Source organism: Callorhinchus milii, unplaced genomic scaffold (genome assembly GCF_018977255.1).
Source record: "Callorhinchus milii isolate IMCB2004 unplaced genomic scaffold, IMCB_Cmil_1.0 Scaffold4, whole genome shotgun sequence".
In the NCBI taxonomy this organism is placed as follows: Eukaryota; Metazoa; Chordata; class Chondrichthyes; order Chimaeriformes; family Callorhinchidae; genus Callorhinchus; species Callorhinchus milii.
This window is the reverse complement of record NW_024704745.1, coordinates 35,479,534-35,494,306: the sequence shown is the minus strand read 5'-3', so window position 1 is coordinate 35,494,306 and position 14,773 is coordinate 35,479,534. Positions and strand designations below refer to the sequence as shown.

General features: G+C 39.0%; 1 protein-coding gene and 1 non-coding gene across 2 annotated transcripts in view; one reads left to right on the top strand and one right to left on the bottom strand.

Moving 5' to 3' along the window:
- LOC103176936 (glypican-6-like) overlaps positions 1 to 14,773 on the top strand; it is a 90,584-nt gene that overhangs the window by 36,451 nt on the left and 39,360 nt on the right. The gene's annotated exons all lie outside the window — the stretch shown is intronic.
- Positions 2,713 to 2,784, bottom strand: trnap-ugg. Its single transcript has one exon. It is a non-coding gene; the product is annotated as a tRNA-Pro (tRNA).

Here is a 14,773-nt window from a genome sequence, read left to right as displayed (position 1 = left end):
TTGCATAAATTAGTTCTGAATTTACCCCCCTTCAATCACAGGCTGTGTTCTCTGGTTTTACTATTCTGAACAAGTTGAAGCAGCCTGTCCTGATCTATATTGTCTTGCCCCATTTAGAATCTTACAGATAGCAATCATGTTGCCTCTCAATCTTCTCTTTTCCAGCATGAACATGCCAATTCACTTGCTCCTCATAATCCAGGCCTTCCATTCCTTCAATCATTTTGGTTGTTTTCTTCTGTATCTTCTTGATTTCTCTAATATCCTATATGTACACAATCTAATTTGTGCTTTGCACATGTGCGCAAACATTGAAGTGCTTGATGTTCATTAGAGAAATTCCTTAATTTTTTTTGTGTGTGAGTGGCACTATAGATTACTTCAAGAATATTTCAGTAGTGGAAGTTGTGAATTTGACCCTGAATAACGCTAGCTGTTAGATATTTAAATGATTTTTTTCCCCTCTTGCATCAGTTCTCTAATTCTTCCTTCACACCCATTCAAACCTCGAACAGACTCTTAGCACTTCACAGGGACTCAATAGGGTAAAGAAGACCTGCAGTTTGTCAGAATCCAATTTGAATCCGGAAGTGCACATACCAAACTGGTCTGAATTTTTAGTCTACTTGTTCTTGCTGTTGATCTTTTTAACTGTAGAATCATATGAATGATGCAGTCTCATACTTGAAGGCAAGCAGCCTGAGAGACATTCGTATTCCAGACTGCAAAGAGATGTCAATGGAAATTTTACTCTTCTATGCATGGCACATCTTCTGATCTTTTCGCAAAATGTCTTCCAAAGCAGATGTCCTCTGCAAGGGCCTTCTGGAACCAAGATATTGATTTAATTTGCAATGCATGTAGGAACTCACATTAACTATTTTCTTAAATTGTCTTAGATCAAAAGTCAAATGTGTTTGACCTGAACTGGGTTTTAAGTCAAAGGTTGGAGTTGATTGTTGGCAAAGATGTCCAGGTCCAAAACACTTGACCCAAATTCTCTGGAGTCGCACCAAGCATTTTCAGGATACAGCCTTTTCTGAGGTAAATTCAAATAGTTTTGTATCGAATGACTCACTTTTTAGAGTTGTTTTGCTTGAGTGCCTGACCTGAAAATAGTCTACCATATCAAGGTAACAGATTCTGTGAGAAGATAGAAGATTAAGAGTGCCCAAACAAATACGCTTTTTGCTATTTTCAGACTCTTGTAACTCAATTGATTGGGATTAATTAAATTCCACAATAGCAAAGATAATGAGTCTGTACTTGAGCAAAATAAATTGGTTCACATTGCATCATCTTGCTGATATGGATTTGGTAGATCTGTTGCATAAGGGCATTGTGAAGTGGTAGGAACTGAAGCAAAGCATTTTTCTCCCAACAATCAAGACTCGCTATTTCTAAATGTTCCTTTCAATCCTTTGACATTTCCTTTCATAAAATCTTTGGTCTGTCATCACTGGCAACAATAAATATGTTCCACCAGTAGGAGTCTTAGGACAGAAAGTTGTCATATATTGTATGAGGCTGCATCATTCATGTTTGCTACTTCATAACAAAGGATCTTTTTAGATCCTGAAGCTTATTAATTATCAGTGTGAGAAGATTTCCAGCTGTTTTTGTTCCAGTGCATGTGTGGATGAATGATGGGTCCATAGGAATTAGGATTTTGCAGATTACATCAATATATTTTTATCGAATACTTCTTCAAAAAAGACAGAAGTACCCAGAAAGACTTGGAGATAAATACATATAAAATCAAAGTTTTACAAAGTGGTTTGCTGTAAATATTAACTCTTAGATACATGTCAATGACTTGAAAATGGATCGTAGATTGAACAGACAACTGAATTTTGACCAACCCAGTGATGAGTTTGCAGAATGATATTTGATGCTTGTGAGAAAATGGGAAGGAAATTTGTTGAGCAAAGGCCACAGTCATGTTGATAAAATAGGCTCAAAAGCCAAGAGAGAGAGAGAGAGAAAGACTGAGTTTACCAGTGAGATTATTTATTCTGTAAGTACAAGAATGGTATTAGGAGGATCACTCGTCAGGTATAAGTGATCCTATTAGATGAACCCTGCTAACTTTATTGTCACAAAGATGCAAGACTATTAAAACTAAGATGTGTCAGCCTGGTCCAGTGGTAGCTCTTTCACCTCCGAATCAGAAGGCTGTAGTTCAAGGCCTACATCAGAACTTGTAATCACATAACCTAAGATGACATTCCAATGCAGTGCTGGAGGTGTGTTTCATTTTGGAGGCAACATTAAACTGAGGTACCATCTTCCTGTTCAGGTGGACATTAAAAATCCCATGGCACTATTTAAAAAGAGAAGGGAGTTTCTCTTGGTGTCCTGGTCAACAATCCCCCAAATAAAATTGGTCACTCACTGCATGGCTGTAAGTGGTACATTGCTATCTGCAAATTGACTGCCGTGCTTGCCCATAAAAATAATCAATCCACTTTACAATATTAATTAATTAATTAATCCTTGCTTTTCACGTCGGGAGGACGTCCCAAAGCGCTTCACAGAATATACTGTAAAGTGAATTGACTGTATATTTGTGGGCGAACGCGGCAGCCAATTGCGCACAGCAATGTCCCACAAACAGTCGTAGATTGAAAATGACCAATTTATTATTGTTTTTTTGGGTTTTTTGGAGGGATTATTATTAGGCGTGTGGAGTAAGGAAACTTGCCCAAGGTTTCGCCCTGCCTGGAATTGAACTCGGGTCTCTCGCTTCCAAAGCGAGTGCTCTAACCACTGAGCTACAGGACTCCACGATAATATATCCTGTGAAGTGCTTCAAGACATCTGAACAAATGCAAGAATTATTTTTATAAGACAAGGAAGCATTTCTTCATACAGAGGATTGTGAATGCTCTGCCTCAGTAATCTGTAGGAGTCAAATCAATAAAGTTGTTTAAAAGGAAGATGAACAGATACTTTAGGTGTTAGAGTTGTGAAGAGATAAGGCAAAAGATTGGCTCATTGGGATTAAAAAATCTGACCAAATCCAATAAACTGGTGGAACAGGTTCAAAGGACTGAATATAAGAAATGCCAGATGAAAAAAGACCAAGGTCCATCTAGTTTGCCTTCCATCTTCCTGGTGGTTGCATGCACATGTGTCCCAAATTACCTATGCATTATATCCCATAATGTTATTCCCTAAAAGTGAACTATCTAATCTGTGTTTGAAAGAATCAACACTTACTGCTTCAACCATCCTCCTGGGGAGCCTGTTCCACAGGTTCACTATTCGCTCACTGAAATCTTGTTTGCACAAATTAGTTCTGAATTTACCCCCCTTCAATCACAGGCTGTGTTCTCTGGTTTTACTATTCTGAACAAGTTGAAGCAGCCTGTCCTGATCTATACTGTCTTGCCCCATTTAGAATCTTACAAATAGCAATCATGTTGCCTCTCAATCTTCTCTTTTCCAGCATGAACATGCCAATTCACTTGCTCCTCATAATCCAGGCCTTCCATTCCTTCAATCATTTTGGTTGTTTTCTTCTGTACCTTCTCGATTTCTCTGATATCCTTTTTGCGGCAACCAGAACTGTACACAGTACTCAAAGTATCATCTCACCAATGATTTATACAGTGGCAGGATTACCCCACTATTTCAGCTTGCTCCTGATCTTTTGATGCATCCCAACTGAATGGCCTTCTCCTGTTCCTATTCACCCTATTCCTGTTCCTATTTACCCATTTCCAGTTTACCTATTTTTGTTTTCAATTGTTCTAAATTTTAACTTTTTTGTTTGTGCATTCCAGTCCAATAAATATCTCAAGAATTTCCATATATAGTTATGCTGCATGGAACTCTGATTTGGGGATGGCTTTCTGCATGTGTCAGACACCAGTTTGATTTGCGCTGGTTACATCTTGGAAATAATGTGTTCCTTCCCAAATAAAATTTCTGTCAATTTTAAATAGCTAGATGTCAGACTGATTTTGTGAATCTGAAAATCAATTGTGCATGTCTGTTCCTTTAAAGATAAATGGATTTATTTTATATAAGGCTTGAATTAAATAGAAGAGCAAATTGAAAGAAAGAAAATGCAATAACATGGGCAAAGCTTTGAACATGGATTAAGAATAGAACTTTGTTCATTTAAAATTTAGTAAGAGTATTTTCAGTTGCTGGGGGCAGAAAGCCAGTAGGCCCATACAGAAATAGGATCACCATCTCCATGGGGCTTTGGCTTGCAGGGTTAACAGGAGCTGAGTGGGAAGCATCTTTCACTACTCTTACTGACCAGTCTACCTCACCAAAACCTGTTACCATCAGGCTGTGTCCTGGAGGTTAGCAGTCTCGCCTGGCTCAGGAACTGGACTTCCAAGACCACAGAAGATGATTGACTCAATTTGGACTTTCCGTTGTCACGCATATCCCCTTGGAACCAGCTTAGTTTTAAGGCGGCCCTTCTTGCCTTTTTTTTTTTCTGCTCTCCTCCCCCCACCACCATCACTACCACTAGATAATTGTTTTAATTGAATTGTAGAATATTACATTATCGAAACAGCCACCCAGTCCAACTAGTCTATGCTTTTGTTAATGCAAGCAAGTACTATTACTTCTTGTGAGTTCTCCTGGTGTGAAGGCACTATTTAAGTAAATTTTTATTTCATTGTATACTCCACATGAGCTTTCTTCTCTCCTGATCCGCTCTCCCAAACCCATCTATTCCATTCTCCTTGATATGTATTTATGCAATATAAATCAACATTAAATCTGTGTTCCATGTAGCGATCAATGAGTGTAAAAGCTACCAACTCTGAATATAAATTCCCTCTGTTTTTGTGCTCCAACTGTACATGGAAATATATGTATAAAACCATAGTCTGTATCATCTTGCAAAACAGGGCAGCAATCATAGGGATCAATTCTTAACTGAAAAATACTGTAAATTTCTCCCCCATAGAATCAGTTAAGCATACGAATGTGAAACACATCCATATCTAAATCTAAAAGTGACCAACTCTATCCTGTATGCTACAAGCATTGTATTGCATATCTTTTCCAAAAATCTTCAATTGCACATTTTTTTCTTTAGATCTGGAAGGTGATCATTTCACAACCTGTCAATGTGTCTAATTCATTATATATATATACATGATGCTGAACCACTTGTCTGCAAGTATATAACAAACTGATAGATCTTGAAACCTTATTGTGCTGTACATTGAGAGCATTTTGACCAGTAACCTGACGTTTGTTGCACAGGATATAATTTGACAAAATTCAACTACTGAACATATTCTAATGGATAATGAATTTTAAAAAAACATTTTCGTTTTTCATCATCTGATGTGCAAACCACACTTCAGATAGAATTAATTATAGTTAAAAAGTAGAAATCGAAAATGCTCCTCCCATTTTGGATGTAGAAGAGGATACAAACCATTGTTTCCCTTTATGATAACTATACATTATTCCAATCCGGTGGCAACCAAGCTTTATCAGACTTCCTTCTGGGTTACTTCTAGTATCATGTCCTAAAGTCTATTTATATAGCACTTCTCATGCAGGGTAGTGTCTTAGAGTGCATGACAGTGGCAGAGCATGAAGCTTGGGGAAGGGGGCGTTGACCATCGGCCTGGTCAAAGAGCAAGATCTTCAGCTTCGATCTGAAGATAAGGATAGAGCATGGTGGAGAGATACAGGAAGAGTGTTCCAGAGTTTTCGAGAGGCATTAAGGAGGCTGGAGGTAGTGAGTAGTGGGTTGGAGAGTAAGCAGGTCAGAGATGTATGGAGATGCCAGGGCATGAAGGGATTTGAAAACTATTGTGAGGATTTTGAAATCGATCCGTTTCGGGGATCAGGGAGCTGAACTTGATAATCTTACTTCACTCATTCCAGTGCTGTTATAATCAGAGAGGACATCAAAGATTAATAGGATATGGAATAGTCTTGTCTGAGAAGGATTGGAAAATATTCAATCAGTGAACTTTTTCCTGAATATTTTCATATTGGATATTTGATTCTGTCCAGGGTTAACCCTGTTGAGATATGAATTGGGGCAAGGCTGATGCTACTTTGGATGCACAGCCATCTTGGACCATGGGAGTCCAGGCTTTCATTTGGCTGGAGAATTTTTAGCGTTTTCAGGAAAAATCCAGTCAAGTAATCTTTGAGTGTTAAAAGTATTCTTCAAGTGGGGCTCATCTCAAATATGAATTGTGGATACAAGGGGAAACATACATAGAAAGAAAGTAGAGGAGAACACAAAGGTAAAAAGAAAATGTGAGGGATAAAAAAGACATAAGATGTTTTTTTTAATTATTTAGAATGTGTGAAGTATTTAATACACATTATTGCAATATACTCCCATGAAGTTTAGAAATGGGAATCCTTCCATTGGCAAAAATATTAAAAATTCAACTGTTCTGTCCAATTCTGAATGAAATAACAAAACATTAAAGGCTGTTGCTGCATGTGATTCTAGAGTCCTTCGCAATTGGCTACGGTGTTTCGCCCACAAATATACAGTCAATTCACTTTACAGTATATTCTGTGAAGCGCTTTGAGAAGTCTAGAAGACGTGAAAAGCATTATATCAAATGCAAGGATTATTATTATAATTGCTGCTTTGAGAAGGTTTGGGGATATACAACACAATAAAATTACAAGTTTGTTCTTTCTTACATCATTGGTGCTCTTTCACACTTGTGAATATCAGTAATGCACTGTTACCAGTCTAATATACCACATCCAGTGGTTTGGGTCGTCCTCCTGACATGAAAGGCGCAATACAAATGTAATTTTGTATTGTATCATGTCAATTTAAACGTATGATCTTATGCATCAACAGACATTTTTTTTTGCATGGATGCTTTCATGCAGCTGAACATCACTCCTTTTGTGCAAACAAGTTGGGCTTTCCTCTGATACCTATATAATGCAATCTTTTGTCTTCTCTGTGCAATGGATTTTTTTTGTTTTGTTGCACAAATTTCACTCAAAATGAAAATAGCATTGGCTGTTGTTGTCAAGATACAGTGACTTTGTTTCCATCTGTTAAATGATGTAAATATCTGCAATAAAGATGAACATTTTTGTTTTAATAATCATTTGATATAGTCGTTCACATTAGGAGGATATCTCGAAGCTCTTCACAGGACGTACTGTGAAGTGTGGTGACTGTATTTTATAGGTGAACATGACAGCCAATTTGTGCACAGCAATGTCCCACAAACAGTGAATGATCAATTTTATCTGAGGGATTGTTCGCCAGGACTCTGAAAGTAATTTTCTCTTGTTGACTGGTGCCATGCCATCTTTAATATCAACCCGAGCAGGCAGGTAGATTTGTACTTAACGTCTCATCCTCAGGATGGCACCTCCAGGTGTGCAATGCTCCTCCAGTTCTGTTCTGGAGTATCAATTTAGACTGAGTTCATAGTCTCAGTGTGAGGCTTGAATGTACTATTTTCTCTTTGAGATGAGTGCTACCAACTGAGCTAGGCTTATTTTCTTATTAAATTGTTGAATGGTATGTAATTTTGGGGGAAGTAGCAGTAATTTTTTGTTGAATTGTATGTTATAGAGTCTTTGGCCTAGGCTCTTCCTGTCCTTGACATTAATTGCCTGCTGACTACCACAGAAATGAGCTGCTTGATTAGGTATCTGAATAAATAACTAAGTACTCATAAAGAAAGACAGAAATTAGAACGAGAATCAAAATTATTAGCTGAGGCCTGAAGCTTATCCCTGTGTTCTGGCCAATCCTGCCAGCTGCTACCATCTAGCTTTCTACATGATTAATTTACCAGCAGATCCTTGTTATCCACATAGCGAGTTCAATCTTCAAAGGCATGCAATCTCAATATCCTTTTGAGCATCTTCTTTCAGCAGTAATTCCTTACTTAAGAAGAATCACAATGTTTTATTTAGATATTTCATGTTTTATTCACTTCTGGTACTTTTACACCTGCTAGGAGCATTATGTTGGATTCCTCAGAGCATTATGCTTTGTTGCAAGCTCCTATGCAGCTTGCCTGAATGCTGTTCGTTACTAATGTTTTTAGAAAGAATAACTTGCCTTTTAATTTTGTCCTGCTGTATCTACATCAGCTTCCTTGGAATTGGAAGTTCTGGTTTGTTGGTCGAGCATGGTTAGTGGCTATAACAGAGCTCTTGGACTCGGACTTTTGTACATCTTCTGAATTGGAAAATGTATATCGTATTGTGAATTATTGCAGTCAGAGGATAATAATAATCCTTGCATTTGATATAGCGCTTTTCACGTCAGGAGGACGTCCCTAAGCGCTTCACAGAACACACTGTAAAGTGAATTGACTGTATATTTGTGGGCGAACGCACCAGCCAATTGCGCACAGCAATGTCCCATAAACAGTCGTAGATTGAAAATGACCAATTTATTATTGTTTTTGGTTTTGGAGGGATTATTATTAGGTGTGTGGAGTAAGGAAACTTGCCCAAGGTTTTGCCCTGCCTGGAATTGAACTCAGATCTCTCGCTTGCAAAGCGAGTGCTCTAACCACTGAGCTACAGGATATTTAGGTAACTGGTAGCTCATATTGATTTCTACTGATTATTATAAATTTGATTGCAATAGGATGAAGATAGACTTTGAATATAATATTGAATAACAGGTATTTGTAAAATCACCTAACTCTCGCTCACCGAAGAAAGAAAACTGCATGAAAAATATTTATCAGGGCAGTAAGAAACATTATCCAGCGCCTTGGGACGTCCTCCCGACGTGAAAGGCACTATACAAATGTAATCTTGTTGTTGTAAGAAAGGATCCTTTAATCAGTTGGACTGCACGGTTAAAAGTCTCTGATCCGATGAATAATGTAATTTGATCTCTCAAAGGTTTGTTGTCCAGTATAAATATTTTTGATTGCTCTTGATCTTTTAACAGATCAATAAAAGCGAATAACATTGTATCCTATCTCACAGGGATCTTTTCAGGAAAATCCAGAAACCAACAATGTTGATTTTGTACCAGAAGCAGAATCTCTTAAAATCAGTTCAAAATGTAAAGACCCGATGGTTTGGTGATGTATTCTGGGACACGGGTTCCAGAACATATGTTTGCGATTGTGGAGTAAGATTCTGGTTCCACTGATGAAATGCACATATTGTTGCTTCTTGCTAAACTGACCCAAGACTGAGAATACATCTTGTAAGTGGAAATACTTTGCCTGGGCCAGGAGTTAAAGCATTTAATTATGCCACAGAGAACTGCCTGCATTGATCACAAATATGGTCACTGGCCAACGGGTCAGGTTACAGTGAAAGTCAATGATGGCACTTCTACACACACATCGCCCTAGTATCAACGGCAGTCAGGTTTAGAACTTCCCATGTGCCAATTTCCAATCTGGTCTATAACTATCTTGGATTTTCAAGTGATGATCAAATGTTTTTGTTTCCTCTAGCTGCGTATTTTTCCCCGAAATTAATTTAGACTGAATTTAGATTGTTGTTCAAACATGCAGTGTGTCTTTGGTGAACACAGTTCTGGCCTTGCCTGTCATTTACCCAGAAGATCATTCCATCAAAATGTTTTCTCTCCTTTTCCTCCCTGTCCCCTCCACCACATAGCGCATGTAATGTCCAAGCTCTGTCTCAGCTGAAATCAGCTAACTTGCTATAAGACTAGCAATCAAACTATACCATGTGCTGTACAGTAAGGCCACTGCACATATCTGGGATATGGGACAAGCCATTCTGTATTACTGGCTAATAGAATTTATGTTGCTAGCAATCTTAAATCGAGCATAATATTTCTTGGCAAGCTTGTGCATTCATTTGATTCCAACAATAGACCAGTTTCATGGATATTTTATTTTCATCAGTTTTAGTTGAGCTTAGAATTTGTTATTAAGACCCATGAAAATTTATTTTGGTACAAATGAAAGATTTGATCAGTTATGCCTACTGGGCATTTTCTGTAGTTCAACTCTAAACATAAACCTTAATTTAGTGGAAATCTGTCTTGGCTTGAAAAAAAATGATAGTACTGTTAATTTTCCAGAGATCAACAACAACAAGATTCCATTTATAGAGCGCCTTTCACGTCAGGAGGATGTCCCAAGACGCTGTACAGTTGGGTCAGGACCCGAGCAGGGGGGAAATGGTCAGGGTGAGGGGAGGGAGGGAGCGAGGAGGGGGTAGAGAGTCGAGAGGGGAGCTGAAGGCACGGTCAAAGAGAAAGATCATGAGACCGGCCTTGAAGGAGGAAAGGGAGGAAGCAAGGCGAAGGCACTGGGGGATGGAGTTCCAGAGCCGAGGAATCCTCCATTTTAGATCTCAGTTAATACTGTCAATGAGTAGAGAAGCATTTGGAACATTCACTGGAAAACAGACAGCAGCTTGTTTCCATGGCATCTCTCTTTAATTTCAGAGTCAATATATGAAAATGTTATAATGATGCTGTGAGGCACTTAACCTCCCTTTTGAGAGGATCTTGTTTCACCCACAAATACAGTCAATTCACTTTACAGTATATTCTGTGAAGTACTTTGAGACGTCTAGAAGACATGAAAAGTGCTATATCAAACGCAAGGATTATTATCCTCTGGCCTTCTTCCCATACAAAAACTGCTTCTGTTCCGGAGCTTGGAGATTGTAACTGTACCAAATTCAAATCCATGTGACCTTACTACATCTGTTCATAATAATAATCCTTGCATTTGATAGAGCCCCTTATCATGTCGTCAATGTCTCAAACCATTTCACAGAATACACTATTGTATATGTTTGATTGTATTTTTTGGATGAAACATTTATTATTAAACATTTGAAGAGTCATTAACTCAAATTCACACTTAAAAATCAAGTTACTTTGGCAAAAGCTTTACTTTTATTACATGTGGTACTCCTCAGTATTAATAAATGGTGCTGCATGTTGGTTTCTACCTCCTTCCCCTAACACAGTGTAATGATATGTTAATTGAAAGGTTGGTGAGTGGGCAGCAAAGAAATCAAAAGATCATTTTATTTCAATATCTAAATTTGCTGTTTCATTACAATGTCTGATGTGAAATGTTTTCTTTAATGTCTTGCTGACAGCTGAGTAAAAAGCTTATTATTCATCATAAATACATTCAAATTTGAGTGCTTTATAGTACTTTATCATGCCACTGAATACATCTCAAAGCACTTCACAGGATCGTACTGTAAAGTTTAGTGACTACTTTGTAAGTGAATGCAACAACCAAATTGTGCACAAGTGTGTCCTTCGAACAGCCTTGCATTGAATGACCAATCTGGGGAATTGTTGGTTTGAACACTAGGAGAAACTCACTATTTTCTTTTTGAATAGGGTCTTTAACATATGTCTGAACAGGCAGACGAGGCCTTGGTTTAATGTTTCATGCAAGGACACTGGCGTTCCAGTAAAGACTCAGTTCAAAATTCACAACTAGATTGAAACTACAACTTTTGGGATTGGAGGTGAGTGCAACGAACTAAGCCAGACTGATACCACTTCAAATGCATCACCGAGCTCCCAAGATGTAAATCTAAAGGCCAATCGATCTCAATTTTTGAGTCTAGATTTAAATTCCCCATACAAATCTCTTTTCTTCAGCAATTTGCATTGACTTTCCAGTAATAGATTTGTGTCGGAGATCCCTTGCAAGGACTTTGGAATATTTACTGACTGGCTGAGGAAATCTCAGATTAGCTGAAGGACACTCTGTGCTACGTTGTTAAATGAAGAAGAATGCTGCTTTGCTTTGGGCTAAACCTTTTCACTCAGCATGGAGTTTGCACGAGTTGAAGTTCCATCATTTCGTAAAATCTGGTCTTTTTACTGATAACTACATGTAACAAATGCTGCTTTTGAAAATTTGGCAGTATATTTTTGATCTGATTCAAGTGGTGATTTAGTCACAATTGGTGATGCCTGCTGGTAACTGGCTGCCAGTGTGTCATGCCAACTGTGGGAATGGAAATTGGGCCTCATTAAAGTGACTGTAAAAATACTTCCACAAATTCTAATCGCCCTCTGTATAACTAATCATCCTTGCATTTGATTTATCACGTCTTCGAGATGTTTCAAAGCACTTCACAAAACATACTGTAAAGTGAATGGACTGTATTTTGTGGGTGAAAAAAGATCCTCTCAACAGGGATTTTAAGTGTTTCACAGCATCATACACCATTCTACCGTATCATAAATACGTCATGCAATGACAGCATTCCATTACACTGAAAGAGCAGAAACTAGGGATTGTCCCTGCAAGAACTGAGGGGAAGTTAGAAATATTTTAATAGATGGCAACAATCAGCCCAGAATAGCAGGCTGCAAATATTGTTATATATATATATATATATTGCAACAGTGTGTAAAGATTACAGGATGGGAAGTTCTTTCCGGGTGCATGGTTCTCACTGGGTTTCAAAACCATAAACACTTGTGGGATATTATGTTTGTCCCCACTTTTTTTTCCTCTTTGTAACCATAATCACCTTGTGTTTCGATGATTCTTGTCTTAGTTTTTACCAAACTGGTCTATTCTCCACCTGTGTGATAATTGTGTTCTTTAAACAACGTTACACGACATGCTTATCAGATGAAAGTCAACCAGTTCTTCCAAGAAAGTGATGGTGCAAACAAGAGCAGTCAAATTAAGACCTGGTGATTTTCTGCTCTATTCCATTGTGCAGAATGCCAACTCTGAGTAATGCATAAGTCTGATACAAGCATGAAAATGTTGTGTATTTTTTGGCTCCGGAGCTGTCTGATGCATGGGGAAAACCATCACCATGCTTAAGAGTATCAAAACCAAACAGTTTGATGTATCCCAACTACACATGGAAATTAGAGATGTTCATTGAAATGGAATGTGCACTCTCTCCCTAGAGGGATGCATCCTACTTACTTAATTCTGGAAATTGTTAAGTGTAGGTTGGCAAAAGCCAAAGTTTGGGGACCCCAGAGTGTAAATTGGGTACTACTGAAGTCTAACCAGCATGGCATAATTTGAAATTGAGCACTGCCTGGCAAGCTTTCCTGCTGCTTGTCCAGCAATGAACACCCTACCCATAGAGCTTTGGCTTGTACTTATAATGGTTATAATTTATGGAATGCATGTGATCATGTGTAATTATTCACCTACAAAATAATTGCCACACTCCACAGTAAATACTGTGAAGTGCTTCATAGAGTCATAAAAAGGTAGTGTATATGTGGAACATGCTACCACAAGGAATTGTTGAGGCAAATAGCAAAGATGTATTCAAGGGGAAGCTAAATAGGTACATGAGGGAGAAAGGAATAGAAGGTTATGCTTGAATGCTAAGTTGAGGAAGGGCAGGAGGAGGCTCATGTGGAGCATAAACACCGGTATAGACCAGTTGGGCTGAATGGCATGTTTCTGTGCTATATATTCTAATGTATAGAATTATATAGCACAGAAGGAAGCCATTCGGCCCATTGTGTCTGTGCTGGCTTTTTAAAAAGAGCTATCAAATTCAATCCCACTCCCCCGCTCTCTCCCCATAGTCCTGCAAACTTGTCCTCCCCCAAATAATTATCTACTTCTCTCTTAAAAGTTGTTATCGAATTGGTTTTCACCACCCTTTCAGGCAATGCATTCCAGATCCAAACAACTCACTGTTTGAACTCTGCAGCCCATGTCCTCTCCCGCACCAAACTTTGTGACCCCATTCTCACTCGAGTCCATTGGTTCCCTATCCTTCAGAGGATCCAGTTCAAGATCCTGGTCCTCACCTACAAAGTCCTCCATGGCCTCACCCCACTCTATCTCTGCGACCTCCTAACCCCCTACCGACCCGCCTGCTCCCTCCGCTCAGCCGGCTCCGGCCTGCTCTACGTCCCCCGACCCACCTACCCAACCATTGGCAGGAGAGCCTTCAGCCACTCTGCCCCCAACCTCTGGAATTCCATTTCCCAGTCACTCCGCCTCGCCCCCTCCTTAGCCTCCTTCAAGTCCCACCTCAAAACCCTCCTCTTTGACCATGCCATCGGTCACCCCCCACCAAACCCTGCTCGGGTCTGGAATGCTGTACACTGTCCAGTGCCTTGGGACATCCTCCGGATGTGAATGGCGCTATACAACTAAGTCAGTGTCCTCGGATTACTGACCCACCCACCAGTGGAAATAGTTTCTCCTTCACCCTATTGAATCCCCTCATAACTTCTATTAAGTCTCATCTTAACCATCTCTCCTCCAAGGAGAATAATCCTAGCTTCTCTAGCCTCTCCTGATAACTGAAGTCCCTCATTCCTGGTACCATCCTGGTAACTCTCCTTTGCACCCTCTCCAATGCCTTCACTTCTTCCTAAAGTGTGGGGCCCAGAACTGAACACAGTACTCGAGCTGAGGCCTAACCAGTGTTTTATAAATGTTCATTATAACTTCCTGAGTTTTGTATTCTATACCCCTGTTTATAAAGTATCCTAATATCCCGTATGTTTTTTCTTAAACAGCTTTATATACGTGTCCTGCCACCTTCAAAGATTTACTTATATGAACCCAAGGTCTCTCTGTTCCTTCATGCCCTTTAAGATTGTACCATCAGCTTATATTGCCTCTCCTCATTCTTCCTCCCAAAGTGCATCACTTCGCATTTATCCACATTAAACTTCATCTGCCACATGTCTGCCCATTTCACCAGTCTATCTATGTCCTCTTGCAGTCTGTTACTATCCTCCTCACTGTTTACTAATTTTCCCAGCTTAGTATCATCTGCAAACTTGGAAATTGTACTCCCTATACCCAAATCCAGGTCATTTATATAGATCAAGAAC